The following is a 16,623-nucleotide window of genomic DNA, read 5'->3' on the forward strand; positions in this document are numbered from 1 at the left end:
GGCTTTGTTGTGAGAGGCTGCGTTCAGCTTCAGCGACTTTTTCCGAAGACTCTTTCAACGCCTTTGCCCATTTCATGATCAGTGATTGATTTACTTGCAACAGACCTGCCCACATCGTGCTTAGTGTTCAGCAGTTTTTGACCAAAAACAGCATGACCCCCATGCCATACCTTCCCTATACACCCAATCTCACCCCAAGTGACATTTTTTTGTTTCCTGGATGAAAGAAGTCCTCAAAAGGAGACTTTTTGCAGATGTGAGAGGCAAAACAAAAAACAGAAGCACTAAAAGGTATCAAAATTGATGAGTTCAAAAACTGTTTTGAGCAGTGAAAAAAGTCTCAATACATGTATTGCATCAAATAGAGAGTACTTTGAAGGTGACTGAAGTTTGAACATGTAAAAATAAATATGCAATTTTTAATAAATAAATTCCAGGTTTTTGGGTCCACCCCTCGTATGTTAAATCAGGAAGAATGGAGATTTTGAAAAAAATTAAAATCTCTAGTTACATATACGTATCTGTACACAGAGTTTAAAGTCATTGCTCTGATATCCTTGCATGGCTTGTGAATCAACTATTCTAAAGTGCTATTTCTCACAGATGACCTGTATAAAAGTTAACCTAGAGTGGTTCTTAAAAATACAGCTTTCCAGACTCCATCCAAGACCAGTTAAGTTCACATCTCTTAAGAATCTGCATTATTAACATGTTCCACAAATGTGGAGAACCTGTGTTCTTAAAGAGAGTTCAGAAAAATTCTCTGTGATGATAGCTTGGTTGGAATGCATATATAATTTCCCAAGGTGATTACTTTAAAGAGTACAGCCCTACTCATTTGGATGTATAAGTTCTATATGGTTGTTTAGAAAGAAAAAAGCCATCTTGTTCCAATTATAGTCATATCATATGCTGTGGGACAGGGTATGATATGATCTGAGGGAGGATAATGGATATGTATTTAACACAACTTAATGACTTTACTCTTTATTTAGAATGGACTTTATCTTAGTGTGCTACCTGTAGCCCCACTAGAATTCCATTCTAAGGTTTCTATACTGTGACCATTGATCTATAAGGAAATGCATATAGTTTATATTAGAAGAACATCAGGGTCAGTGTGAATTGCAGTATAATAGAGTCTGGATACTCATATATGCTTCATAATTGTTTCTCACATACATTGACTCAGATAAAGGAAGACTCTTTAAAAAGTAAAAAGGACTCCTTAAATATGATCATGCATTCACTTTTGTCACCTTTGCTTTTGGTCAAGTACTTTTTCTATTATTTGTGCAACACAAAAATGCAGCTGAATTTGTAAGGAAATATCCTCAGATTCAATTCACCGGCACTATGGAAAGAAAGCAAAAATAAAGTAGTCAATGTTTATTAAACCATATTCTTCTACTTCTTCATAAAAGGGCATCTGAAAATAAATTTGATACATGTGCATCAGCTTACTGGTTAACCATAATGGTAGACAGATGCTCAAACTGAGTCTCCCAACAAATACTGAAGGGATTATTCAATTAGCTTGTTTTGAGGGAAACTATGCTATTGATATGTGAAGTACAGGCCTTGCTGTTATATAATTTACCTTTGCATGTTTTAAATCACTGTCACTACATGTATTTAATAAGTGACCAGATAGGGGAAGATCTGGTCAAATGGCAGCATAGACAGACATGGCTCGCTTCTTTGCACAACCACATCAATTACAACTAAAATATAGAACAGCCATCACTCAGAACCATCAGTAATCAAGTTGAATGGAAGTCTGACAACTATGGAATTAAAAAAACCACATCCATCCAGACGGGTAGGAGGGGTGCAGACGTGGAATGGGCTGGTCTCTCATCCAAGTGTGGTGGATAAAAATTCAGGAGGGATATCTCAGAAGCGAGGAGTCCCAGCCCTACACCAGGTCCCCCAGCCAAGGATTCCAGTGCCAGGAGAAGAGTCCCCAACCTCTGGCCACAAAAACTAGCAGGGATGGAGTCGGTAGAAGAAACTTCTGGAGTCCCAAGCAGGTCTTCTTAAAGAACCCACACACAGACTCACAGACTCAGACTCACTCCCTCTGAGCTCCAGCACTAGGTTAGCAGCTTGAAAGGCAGCAGTGGTATAGAGGGAAGAACTGAAGTGTCTGGCATCAAGGCGAGCAGAGGCCATTGTCTGTTTTCTAAACCCTCCTCCCACAGAGCAGGCAAGCTGGTGCCATATCTGAGACTCCATCAACCTGGCTAACACTGTTGGACCTGCCTTGGAGATCCCCGGAGACTGTGCCCACCCAACTTAGGGTCCTACCCAAGCTGCTTTTCTATATGAATGACTGGTCTTGACTAGTGCTTCACAACTTCCCAAATCCTATCAAACAAGCAACAGCTGTCCTCAGATAGCTTCAGGCCTGGCACTACCAGCAGCCAGCTTAGATTCACAGATTGGCTTTACTTTGGAATCTCTAAGCCCAGCACAAGTAGCAGCCATCTCAGATTGCTTTCTAGCTCAAACAGGGTGCCCCAGGCAAAACAAAGGTGAGGGCTGATTTTGACCTGCACCACCTGGGAAACTCCAGGGTCAGCCCACCCAGTGGACAGCTACAGACCACTTTAGAGCACCACCACCGGGCCCCTGCACAGCTGATCCTCCATGAAGGGTGGAGGTTGATGGTCAGTGTTCACAGCCAGTCCTTTTAGCTGACCTTCCTAGGTGAATCCCTCCAATTGATCTGCCAACAGCAACCAAGGCTCAACTACAAAAGGAGGGTGCACTCAGCCCACACAAAGGACACCTCAAATGCCCAACTTAGGTGATAGAGGAGACTGTGTCACTGGACCCTACAGGTCACCTGCTACGTTAGGCCACACTACCAAGACAGAGTCAAAGCAGCTCCACCTAATACATAGAAACAAACACAGGGAGGCTGCCAAATTGAGGAGGCAAAGAAATATGGCACAAATGAAAGAAAAGAACGAAGCCCCACTAAATGAATTAAACAAAACGGAGATAACCTATCAGATGCAGAGTTCAAAACAGTGGTGGTCAAGATACTAACAGAAATGATTGAGTACAGCCACAAAATGAAGAAGAGATTATACACAGTGAAATGAAGAAAAATATACAGGGAACCAACAGTGAAGAAAAGGAAGCCAGGATTCAAATCAATTATTTGGAACAAAGGGAGGTAATAAACATTCATCCAGAACAGAAAGAAGAAACAAGAATTGAAAAATATGGGGAGGGGATTAGGAACCTCTGGAACAATGTTAAATGTACCAACATCCGAGTTATAAGGGTGCAGAAGGAGAAGAGAAAGAGCAAGAAATTGAAAACTTCGTTGAAAAAAATAATGTAAGGAAACTTACCTAATTTGGCGAAAGAAATAGGCGTACAAATCCAGAAAGCACAGAGTCCCAAACAAGCTAAATCTAAAGAGGACCACACCAAGACACATCATAATTAAAATGCCAAAGGTTAAAGATAATGAGAATCTTAAAAGCAGCAAGAGAAAAACAGAGAGGTACCTATAGAGGAGTTCCCATAAGACTATCAGCTGATTTCTCAAAAGAAACTTTGCAGGCAAGAAGGGACTGGCGAGAAGTATTCGAAGTGATGAAAAGTAGGAACCTACAACCAAGATTACTCTATCCAGCAAAGCTATCATTTAAAATGGAAGGACAGATAAAGTGCTTCCCAGACAAGGTAAAGCTAAAGGAGTTCATTATTACCAAGCCATTATTATATGAAATGTTAAAGAGACTTATTTAAGAAGAAGAAGAAGATCAAAACTATGAACATTAAAATGACAACAGACTTACAACTACCACCAACTAACTCTAAAAAAATAAAAACTAAAACAAATTAAGCAAACAACCAGAACAGGAAAAGAATCATAGGTATGGGGATCATTTGGAGGTGTATAAGCTGGGAGGGGAAAGGGGAATAAAGAGGGAAAAGGTTCAGGGATCAAGAAGTATAACTGGTAGGAACAACAAAGGACGCAGGGGGGAGTTAAGAATAATATAGCAAAGGGTGAAGCCAAACCACTTATTTGCACGACACAGGGACATGAACTAAAGTGGGGTGATTGCTAGAGGGAAGGAGAGTATCTGGGCAAAGGGGGGCAAAGGGAAAAAAATTGGGACAACTGTAAGAGCATAATCAATAAAATACATTTTTTTAAAAATGACTAGACAGAGTGTAGCACATCTGTGATGTTGTTTTGTGTAGAGTAAGAATCCTAAATTAGGAGTGGAAGACCTAGGTTGCAGTTCCAGCTTTACTACTGGTTTTCTGGGGGCCCTATACGAGCCTCACTTTGTGCCTCAGTGTCTTCATCTGTAAAGTATGATCTCTACACCTCTTTCCAGACTAACATTCAATGGCTAAGCAGTCTGCTATTGTCTCTCTTTAAGTTGCTGCAACAACTCTAGAGTTGTGTGACTTAGACAGTGGTTTATCCTAGCATGGCATAATTTGCAGAAGCATAGCCATGCTGTGAGAGAGCATAACTAATAGATTTAAGATTTAGAGCATATAAAAATATTCACCATTATTCATTCCTTCCACAGTTATCTTTTCTTTCATATACTGAGGTTCTACTATGCCTGCTCATAGGCAGTGGGGACATAGTAGTAAACGGACACTCCAGACTTGAGTCTCATGGAGCTGCATCTGGTGAGGGTTGGGGTGTGAGGAGAAAGATAGAAAACATTTACTGTTCCACCCATCCATGAATTCACTGGTTGATTCTTATATGTGCCCTGACCAGGGATCGAACCCACAACCTTGGCCTATTGGGACAATGCTCTAACAACTGAGCTATCCGGCCAGGACCTGTTTATCCTCACTTTTAAAAACAAGATTCCCTTCCTATGTTTGCACTCTGTAAAAAAGAAACTTTCATTCATTCAATAATTATTATTTTAGCAATTATCATGTGCTAGGCCTTGGAGAGTGGCACATGCAAAGCTGACAGAACCCTGCCTCTGGTAGAGAAACAGACACCTGCCACCCAGAATAGTTTGATGAGGTCTTAGGAAAATGTGTATGAAGGACTCTTTGAGTCATAGATGGTGGGTGGGTGAAGCGGTTCTCAAAGGATTTGACAGTAGAAGGGGTTGGTCTTGAAGGTAGTGAGCCACTGCGAGAAGAAGGGAAAGATGGAGGAGCCCCTCCCCATCCCCCAGCACACTCTAAGGTGGATCTCCAAACCCTTTAGGAGAGATCACTTGTCAAATATGCAGGTCTCAGGTAGGCCATTTTACTGCCTATTTGTGTGGATACCTTCCTCCAAGTGTTTTGACTCAATCAGTTTATTGCTCTAGGGTGCTAGGGGTAAAGAAAAAAATGGGATAAAAATATAGGAAACTGAGCAAAGGAATTTTCCTCAAATTACTCAAGAATCAAATCAAGACAAAATGGGAACTAGAGTTTTCTCTATTTGATTGGGAGGAACTACCTTCATCCCCCAAGCCCCACCTCCACAATTTCGTAAGCTCTTGACCTATCCCTGTGGTTTGGAGATGCAAGAATCAGAAGGTCGCCTTCATTGTTTTAAACTCCTAACAGTGCGTTTCCCCCCTGCTTGCCTGCTTCTTACTGCCCCTTCCCTTGTAAATGCGCTGTCACTGTCCCCATGGGGACTCATAACAAGGCCTCTCGCCACACTCTTTCATAAAAAATGTTGGTACATGCCACTTAAAAAGTCACAGACAGGTACATTTGTGCCTTAAGCAAAGAATATTTAATATCAGACTATCTTTTATCTAGAGACAGAACTGCCCCATCTCCTCAGTTCAGCATCCCTCTGTTTGTGAGATAAAGTGGGTCTCTTCCAGAATTTTGTCAGCTTTATGTACTATTTGGAGTTGGCAGAAGTAATATGAAAATGGAAATTACCGTTTAGAAGGGAAATGAGATTATTCAGCTTGACTAGAGCATGGCAGAATTTGGCAGGGAAGAATTGGGCCCCTTTCTGTGTTTTTGGCTTATGGTTGTCAACTCAGATCTTAAAATGTGTTGTATAATAGTTCTCCTTGTGTGGATTAGCTGTGAAACCAAAAGGTCATTGACATATACGGGGTGTGCCGAGCTCACGTTGTAATGGGGAAAAGAACCCAGGTGGATTTGAATCTCTTCCTTGAAACTTTGTGACAGGAATTAGTATGGGTTAGTATGGAAATGCACAAGAAAGAAGAAAAGAAAAAAAAGCAAGACCCACTAACAAGGGTACAAAATTCCTGAAGTAGGACAAATTGGGAGATTAATCCTGCCCCAAGAATCTTTGACTCTTCTAGGAAAAAAAGCTCGTAATGATTCAGTTGACTGGGTCTATTCACCCTGCTGGTTGCTACTCAAGACTTAGGAGCTAAATTTTAAAATGAAAATGAGTTTGATACACAACAGGGGCTTCGTTTTACCAAGTTCGATGATTTTATTTAATTCTTAAGGGCGGGCAATACCTAAAAATTTTAGGGCACAATTTCTTAAGTTCACAGGCAGTTCAGTGTTGATCTCATATCCCACACAGTGTCTTGAGGAAGTCCCACTGTTGTTTTTCACTAACTAGTTACTCCGTGTGTATTTTGTGTCATTTGAGTCACAACATAAATCAGTAGGTGGAAGGTAAAACAGTCATATTTGCAAAAGTTAGATTTTTACTTGGCCCTTCTTGGGTCAAAAAATGAGTAAACAGTACACCCTTCTCTAGCCTTGCATTTGCAGTACCCCAGACAATGCGTAGACATTTAAAAAGGCACCTGGCCAGTCCTGTAATGTTCTTAGCATGCTCTGCAAGTTCATGTTCTGGCGTGTGATTCTATCTGGTGGGTGATTATAAACCTTATTAAGATGGGTGGTGAATAAGCTCTGACAGGCTTTTCTGCAGAAGTCACATGGAAAGCCCTGTCTTTAGCACGTGCATTTTGCTCTTTTCACTTGGGTCCTTGCTCTTTCTGCCTTTGTTTGCCTCCTCTCTCTCTGACAGTCTCTCGAGTCCGAGGCTTAGAACACTCCAGCTCAATGTGTTTGCTTAATTGGAGTGTCATCTAATCCTCTGAGACCCCTCTTCAGCATGATCACTGTTTTATTGAAGTGGTTTGAATGATGTGTTAAATGATGAAAGCAAGGTCCATGGCTCAGAAAAATGTCTAGATAGGTGAAGAACATACTCAGAGAGCCAGAAAAGGTCATTGTCATCAAAGTAACACCATTTTCTGAAAATTTCTATGGGTTCTGTTATTTTGACAGAGAGCTTTTCTTGTGAATTTTAGAATTACCTTTACCAAATTAAAAGTAAATCCATGGAATAACTGCTATGCTGTGTTCACTGTACATGGAATGTCATTTTTTTCCCTCATTGCCTGAAGATGTAAATGCCCATTCTTCGTGAGTCCAACTCTGATCTCTCCAGCTGAAAATAATATCTTCTGACCTTCATCTACATCTTCACTGTGGCATGTGGATTTTCCACTTTGTATTATAATTACATCATAGTTCCTTATGATAAGATCAAATGGATTCTCTTAAAATCTCCTACACTCTCTAGCACAATTCCATTGCCCTAATGGGTATTTATTCAAAAAAATCTTTTAGGCTCAGGTTTTTTTCATACTTTTATAATGGTTTTGAAGAAGTTTCTGAAGGTAAATATCAGAGTTTAATATTTGATTGGAGCCTTTAACATAAGCGCTTATAAATGTTTGCTAAGTAGATCACAAATGTTTTGCATGTGAAGGAGGGCTTTCTGTTTGCCCAAGTATCGGACCTAGATTCAGATGTCACCTCTGCCAGTATAAAAACAGATCTTGGATAAGTCATTTAATCTCCTGGGCCTGTTGCCTCATCTTCAAGTGGAATCTCTACTTCAGAGCTTCTGGACAAAGGTCACAAGGAGAAAATTAAGCCATTGTCCCTCTCTTTAAAAGGGATTATTACCTTTTGAAATGTTTATATTTAGCTCAAAAAAACTAGATTGGTGAAAACATGGAATGAATGCTTTAGCTTCCATTCTCACCTCAAACTCCAATAAAAATAACCATGAAGGAATTTTTTAAGGCATAATATAAAGGCAAAGCAGAAGGGAAAGAAGACAAGAGCAACCAAATTTTGGATGTGGGGAAGCAGGTGAACAACAGTAAACAATTTAGCAGAGCTGAGAATGCTGAAATCCTAAGCCAGCAATACAGTAAGTAAGAAGCCCTCTGATTTACTGTAGAACACCCAAAAGTCTCAGGAATTGGTGGCACCAGATATCTGGACCTAGGAGTGAATGTGGGACCGAAGAGCGGAGAATTGTTTTAAAGTCTGCTCAAGAAAGTTACTCTGTCTGACCCACAGATTCTTTCCCTAACTTAGCACAGCAGACAGTTGCCTCTCCCCAGCCCTAACACAAGACTGGGCGGAGGGTTTTTCTGAAGAGAATAAAATAAGTGATATCAGTCCTGACCAGTATAACTCAGATGATTGGGTGTGGTCCCACAAAGCGAAAGGTTGCAGGTTGATCCGCATTCGGCACATGCCTGGGTTACGGGTTTGGTCCCTGGTTGGGGCATATGAGAGGCAACCAAATGATGTTTCTCTCTCACATGGATGTCTTCTCCCTTCCTTCCCCTCTCTCTACGAAAAATAAATAAAACCTTTTTAAAAAAATAAGTGCTACCTGGCACTGCATCCCATTACTAAGTACAGACACATTGAGTGAAAGTTTGAATTTTAAATATTGAGACCTCCTAGCCTTCTTACCACAGCCTGGTTGCCAAGACTACCTTTTAGGCGGGAGACTGGAAGATTTTCTGTAGTGGAACCTGACCAAGAAGTCTTAAAGATCCAGACGTTGGGAGTTCCCCAAGGAAGCAGCCCAGCTAGATGGTGTTACCTCAATCTGCGGGCTTCACCGGTGAGCACCATGTTTCCAGTCGGATTTTTTAGTGCCTTACTCTTAGGAAGATATTTGAGGAAGGCCTTGGAAGTAAGAACAGAGACCTAAAATAAAAATCATTTGGAGGGCCTTGGGAGACAAATTCAAATGAGTTACTGTGATATTCTCGGAAAGATCAGACAAATATGGCAACCGGGAAAACAAGAACCAAAAACAGCTGCTGTAGCAATGGAACTTCCAGAGAAAAACAACAAATAGAGAAATGAAAATTAAGGACCCAGGTCAGGAAGTCTAACATATGAAAAACAGAAGTTTCAGGAGGAAAGACTAGAGAAAGCAGAGGAGAGGAAATCACCAAAGAAAATGTTTTCATTTTAATTTTATAGCATGAGAAATGTTTATATGTCGTTTGAGATTGCCCTCCTCTTAATATTCCTACAACAAAAACAAAACAAAAAGCAAAACCTAACTTTTTTTCTAAATGATCTATATCAGTGCTTTGGCCTAGAGAAAGTTTTTTGGGAGGAATAGTATATTTTTAAATTTTCTATAGATATCTATAATAGAATTTTTCCCAAGGTAAATTTAGCTTAAAAAAATACAAATAGTAGGATATAACCACGTTGTCTTATGGAAATGTTAAAGCTGTGAACACATCTCATTTTTTTTAATTTTGCCTTTACATATATTGTTTAATGGATGCCAGATACGACTCACTAGATACGAAGAAAATGAAATGTGATCTTCTACTTTTACAAACACATTAAGTTATGTGAAATGAAAATAAAAGTATTGAAAAACTGGCATGGCTCACCCAGCCCAGTACAGAAGTTTCTGGAGAAGTTTGATGGAGAGTATGTAAATTTTTTTTTTTTTTTATGATACCATTTCCAAATTCAAGGGCTGTCATCCTAATTCTTGAACTGTTCAAACAGTCAGACTTTGGATTAACCAGGTATATTGGCACCACCGTTTACAATCAGTGTGATCTTGGCCTAGTCATTTTGTCCCTCAGACTGTCAGTTTCTTTTCTGTAAAATGAAAATAACATTAGAATTTATTTCTTTCTCACATACTTATTGAGCAGCTTTTATGTGTCAAACACTTTACTAAGTGCTAAAGATAAACAGTGGTAAATAAAATAGGCATGTTCCCTTTTCTTGTTGAACCTACAATGTAACGAAGGAAGCAGATGATAAACAATAACAGTAAACATTTGTTTGAAAGTGGGCACTTTTCAGTGCTCTCAGCTCTTTTATAAACACTTTCATTTAACTTGAACAACCCCATAAGGTTACTTTAAGGAGTAAACTCTTTGAAATAACATTCTTATCTGTGTTTTGGATATTTACCAGGTGACAAGAATTATGGAGTATTATCTAGACTTGGTTCCTGCCTCCTAAATACATATACAGAAGAACCCATCCCCCCTCCCTTCAAGAAAAGACCCAGACACAGCTGTGTCTAGCGGTCTACAGCTGCGGCTTTGTTGGCCTTTCTAGCCCTTGGTGATTATGAACCTGGGCTAAGGGGTGACGGATGGCTCTGGATGCCCCGTGAGCAGCTGCTGTCAGCTTCTCTAGACCCTAAAAACTTGGAATTTGGTGTGATCCACTTAAATACTGATATTTCTCCTTTTCCTTTTTACAATTATTGTCAGTATCATGAGTGGAAGTTGAATCTTATTATATAATATGTTCAGCCTGCTGCTCCATCTAGTGAAACATCTTACCTGTGGATCAGAAGTTTCTTCTGAAAACCATCAGAAGGCAAAAGGACCAGGGATGAAAGAATCCAAACACTAAGGAAATTGCACTGAAGGACTGTATAAGAAAGTGGGCCAGTGTGTGATTCTAGACTCCTGGTCATGGGCCTGGACATCTTGAATGCTGCCACCACAGCCTCCTGCAGCTATGTCTTCTCATTTAAGTAAATAAATAAAAATAGTGCTTACCTTAGAATAGGCAGTACATGCCAGAAAAATGTGAGTAAACAGGAAAACCTATCCTTGGAATTCTATTTTAAAGCCATTTTTATCCACTGCCTACACATCTTTAACCAAATCTCCTTCACTAACTGCTTAATTCCTTATCTGTGAGTATTCTCTCATGTGGTAGCCTCTGCAGCTTTTGTAACCAAACTAGTGGGGTCCCACCACCTTCACTGAAGAATGCTGAGAAAAAAGAGCCTGTAACAGTTTCTGTCACTCATTGTTCTCCTCACATCCCCTCTCTGGAATTCTGTCCTAACTTCATTTTCCCGCTTTTTTTTTTTTTGGTCTATAATTTTTTGTAACTTATTGCAAGAGGGAGCTGTTTATAAATGACCTTTGGGAAATGATGGATTGACTCATTCAGCCCTTCGCAAGGTTTGTGAAGGGATCCAGCTGTCTCAGATTACCATGCCTAAATGTGCATTTTCCAAGGTTGTCAGTAATTGTAGTGCATGTGAAACTGGCAGCAAAGTGAAGAGTTTCCCACTGAATGGGGTATTGTTGAGCTTGCTTTATGCCCAGAGCTATCGTGAACAACCATGAGATTGACAAAACAGGATGGAACAGGTGCTAGCAGTCCCAGCTAAGCATTTTATTATTTTGATGGATTTCAGACTGATTTTCTAGCTTTTTCAGCAGCACATGTTCAAATTGTGTACACACACACACACTCAAAAAATTTGGATTTAAAAAAAAAAAAAAAAAACATTAAATCAACAGTCTTAATACGAAGAATAAAGAAACAAGAGAGGACAAAGCAAGCATTTGACAACCCATATTCAGATGTTTGAAGGGTTGTCAGCAGAGAGGAGGCAAGCTGCTGCTTTATGACTGAACTTTTTGAAGCTAAAAACACGACAACAACAAGAACAACAAAAACCCATGGTTTTCTACTCAATATAAGGAACTATCCAATGGATAGGTCCCTACACCCTTCCTCCTCTCAAACTGGAACCATCACCTTTAGGGGTAAAACTGCCCCATCCCTTTGAGGCATGTAAGTATTCACTGAATAACCACTTGTCTCATGGTTTGGTTTGGTTTGAAGGGGAAAAAATGCTTTCTAAAAGAGACAAATACAAAGTTAGACAAGATGCATTCATTTATTTGTTAGCTCCTCAGAAAATTTTTCTTGAATGGCTCTTATGTGGCAGGCACCGTACTAGTCACTTGGGGACATTGCTGAGAATGAATCCAGCAAAATCCCTGCCTTTGTGGAGCCTACATTTTAAAGAAGGGTGCTTGACAATAGTAACTTGTTAGACAGAAGCAGCATTATCTCATGGGGGTAACTGAGTGATGTGGAGCTCCTTTTGACTTGAGATCAAAAGATAAGAAGGGGCTAGTCTTCTAGATACCTATCAGCTGTAAAATTCCTTCAGTGTGATGATTTGGGGAACACTGCTTCTGCCTTTGAGATATCTGGTGCTAAAAACCACTGCTCCTAGAATTCTATCAACATTCAAAATTCAAAATCCAGGGGCCTGGAGGCTTTAAAAAAACACTCAAAGATCCTACAGACCATATTGCATACTTTGGTTCTGAACTGGATAATAATAAGGTTAATGTTTTAATAGTATATAGTTAGAAAATTCTTTTATACACCTTACCTTGTATTTACAGACTAGAATGTTTCTTTTAACTAGAAGAGAGAGTTTAGAACTGTTAAACCAGATCCCCCCTCTCAGCAGTGAGGAAGCGCAGTCCGGAGAAGGGAGGGGAGGTACCTGCAGTCACAGCAAGCAGCTGGCCCTACAATGAAGAGCCTGGAGTCTGCGACCTCTCTCATGTGAAGTCTAGTGCTCTTCCCTCTCATTCCTAGATGTTGGCATCTTGCTCGGTGTCATTCTAACGAGGAAAACAACATAACATTTTATGTGTGTGTAACACTTAACAAAGCCATTTGATACTCATTATCTCATTGAAGTTTCTCCCTACTGTGATGGGAAATGACTGAAAAATCAGTAATTTAAGGCACCCAGGATTTCTCCGTTGTATGAGCATCAGTGTTCCCATTTTGCAAATGAGGAAACTGAGGTCCAGAGAAATTAAAGGACTTTCCCAGAAAGTCTTAAGTGACTAGACCAAGTAGCAGCAGTCATGTATTCTGACTCTGGATTAAAGTCTGCTTCTTCCATTATGCAATAGAAAAGATGTAGATCAAGTAGTTTGGAAAAATAAGATATAAAGGATAAATGTAAAGGAGCAGGAAGTTAGAGAAAGGAAAGTACTGGCTTACCATGACTCCTCTGCTCATCGGTCAATTCTGCTTTTCACAGGATTACTACCTACTCTATCCCTGTCGCTGGTTCAATTTTACCATATTTTGAAATATACAATTGGTGTTGTTTTTCAGAAACTAAGTCCCAGGGTTTTTTTAATACAAAAATCAAGCTAATCTTTAATACTTCTGCTGTAGTAAAAAAAAAAAAAAAGTGGATAGGTGAGACTCCATCTAAACATTATGTAGTGCTGCCCTGTGTTGGCAGTAAGGATATCAGCATTACCCTCAGAAGCTTCTTGACCAGTAGGGAGGAAGGTAAGTAAAAGTGCAATAGATAGAAGCACATGGGACTGGACAGATGAGAGGAGGGGCTGCTATCAATGTCAAAGAAAGAATTCCAGTTATCTCTTTCTCTTAATAAACTGCCTAACATACATGGTTTAAATAACAACCATTTATTTACTTAGGATTCTGTGGGTCAGGAATCCTAGCAGGACTCAGCCATTCCACATAGCACCCACAGGGGCCTCTGGTGAGAGAGCATTCAGACACTGGTTAAGAATGGAAGATCCAAGACTTACATGCATACAGGTCACATTGTGGGGATGACCACCCCATCTCTCTCCTCTCCTCCTCTCCTCTCTCTCTGCTCTCCCCTCTCTCCTCTCTCCCCTCTCCTTTTCTCTCTCCCCTCTCTCCTCCTCTTCCCTCTCTCCTCTCCTCTCCCTCTTCCTTGCTCTTCTCCTCCTCTTCTCTTCTCTTCTCTTCTCTTCTCTTCTCTTCTCTTCTCTTCTCTTCTCTTCTCTTCTCTTCTCTTCTCTTCTCCCTCTCAGTGGAGCAGCAACACATACAAAGGCCAGAGGTATGAGAATATTACCTGATCATACTCCCTTGACTTTGAAATGTCTAGAAATAGAAGTGTAGACTAGGTTCAAGTCAGCAGACCAGACCCTGTATGCCCTGGCACTGATGTTTTCTTAAGTACCCACAGCTGCATCAGCTGCATGACTCCAGGGAGCAGTTTAGAAATGAAGACACCCACTCCCAAGCTAGGTCTCTAGGGACTGTTATGATTAAAGCTGCCCACTATCAGAGGACCCAGGTCAGCATTACAAAAACATACTGAAAGAGTGTCATTTCTTAATTCTTGCTATGAATATCAAAACGGTTATTAAGCACACGAGATGGATTTGGGGGCAGTTAACTCTAATCTTTTCAGTTCTTACAACTCTTTAGTCTTTAATAAGAAATAAGCCACCTAAATTAATCATAATGCTTAAATATGTGAAAGTGATTATTCTAAGCAGTGATGTGTAAGAGGGCCTTGCTAGTTAAGACTATCAACCTCTAATACAGAAGAGTTTGTGTACTGTGTTCATGAAAGTATCGCAGCATAGAAACAACCAAGCTATGCACCACCGGGTTGTCCAGGCTCCAGGAGACTTCACCCTCAGGAGTGTTCTCATAATCAACAAATGCTTAGTGTCCACCTACTGCAAGGTACCATATTCATGGAGATATATGAAAGTTTATGACTTAGAGTCTATCCTTCATCAAGTTATAACTTACCTGCCTTTTGAGACACAAGAAACTGTAGAACACTAGGAAATGTCACCAGGTATGGGATGTGATACACTGCAGGGAATGGTATGAATTTTGTCCTCAAAATTGTCTTCTGGGACTAACTCACAAAAGAAAAGGAATAATTTGAACCAAGTCCGGAAGGATAGATAGGTAGTTTGGAGTTCCCTCTATTTATCTGTTACACCGTCTCAGATTCCAGACAGGGAAACTACCCTCAGTATTGCATTTTGAGTTGTGCAAAAATTGGAAGAACATTCATTTTTCTGTTAGAAAAGTAGAATGTTTGCTTTCATCTGTCATGACTAAACTTTGTCTTTAATTCAAAGTCTCTCACTGAATTTCTTCAGTGTACAGAACACCATCAGAAGAGACCTTTGCTGTTGTTTTTAAGTGACTTTTAGAGATTTAGTTATATACAGATATTTTAATTAGCATCGCTCTGAATAGAGCTACTACTAATGAAAATCAACTTGGAACGATTAAAGTGTCTTCAAAGCTTTTGACAAAGTGGGTCTCTAAATAGGGGCTTTTTCCCCTTTTTAAAAAAATTTAGCTGCCTCATATTTAATGTGACCTAGATGAAGTTATATATTGAATTTAAACCACAGTATTCAACCAAAAACATAATTCAGTCAGTTTTTGGTTTAATATAATGTAGATAGATTGATATAAACACACATACATTTATACACATATGCACATATATATGCATGTACATACTTGTTTTTAAGAAAAAAGAAGTGATGCAAGTGAAATAGCAGTATGGGAGAGGAAGGAGAATTATATGTTCTGGGACAGTGGGGTTAAAAAGACCAAACAACGTTTAAAGATTCAAACAATAGCATTTAGCATGAAATCTACTTTTTATCATCCTTACCTAGCCATCAAAATGAAGAAAGACAGTGTCCAGCTGTAGCAGTAGTTTGGTAGCAGGAGAATTAGAAGTAAAGGTACTGGTGCCTGAGGGGTGGGTCATGAATTAATAATTGCTGTGTGGCGGATGAGCCCCGTCAGAAGAGCTGAAAATGAGGAAGTTGCCTTGCAGAGCGCTATCAATCACTCAGTGACCATAACTTCCAGTAATTAGTGTATTTTATGGGCCTTTGCTTCAGTGGCTCGAAAGCACATATGCTCCAGTCACAGCTAAACTTTGCCGGAGTAATATTCCAGAATGATTTATCCTCCTGCTGCACTGGGATATAACCCTATATTAGGTGAAGATTGTGAACTAAGCTGCAATAAAGTGTAAGTTTAGGTACAGTTTGCCCAGGTTGAGACCTCAATGTATCATGCTTTTCAGCATTCATGGTTAGGCTACAGCAAGCAATCATTTTTAACAGTGAAACAAATAAAGCAATTAAAGGAACAGCGTTAGGATATTGTACTTGTGAATTACTGTTGCCCTCTCCCCATTTCAGTGTCCACTGTAATAAGCCCATTTCTAATTAAAAAAAAAAAAAACACTATTAGAAACATTTATTTATAATGATGTCTTTTCTCCATTATTATTAGTAATCTGTAGGATAGAATGAAGGACCTTCTGAATGATGGAGAATTGTTTGATTTATTTCATTGTGCTACTGTGTTTAGGCTCCTTAAGTTAAAATAAATTTTCTTTTTATCAGTGGAGTTGGGTGAGAATGAGTAGGAGTAGTTTTTTTTTAAATGTTGGCACGCTGATGGGAGCCTCACATTTAGGCTCTTTCCACACAAAGAAGATGATGTTTTTGAGCTCTCAGGAGCACGTGGTGCTTTTGCTCAGGCGTGAAGAGTTACTTGCCATAGTTCACCCACTGCAATAGGAATCTCTGGGGCCTTTGCAGGCAGGGTCCTCGCCATTGATTGCCAAAACATCTGCAGAGCCCAGAGTCCTTGGTCATCTAACAAGCTTCGCCACCAACGTACACTATCACCTTGGGCAGATTAATTAAGCTTATG

General features: G+C 39.8%; 1 protein-coding gene across 9 annotated transcripts in view; it reads left to right on the top strand.

The window, feature by feature from the left end:
- Positions 1 to 16,623, top strand: part of MAP2K5 (mitogen-activated protein kinase kinase 5) — a 255,139-nt gene that overhangs the window by 151,742 nt on the left and 86,774 nt on the right. The gene's annotated exons all lie outside the window — the stretch shown is intronic.

Source organism: Furipterus horrens, unplaced genomic scaffold, assembly GCF_987537825.1.
Source record: "Furipterus horrens unplaced genomic scaffold, mFurHor1.1.pri manual_scaffold_3, whole genome shotgun sequence".
NCBI classification, from domain to species: Eukaryota; Metazoa; Chordata; class Mammalia; order Chiroptera; family Furipteridae; genus Furipterus; species Furipterus horrens.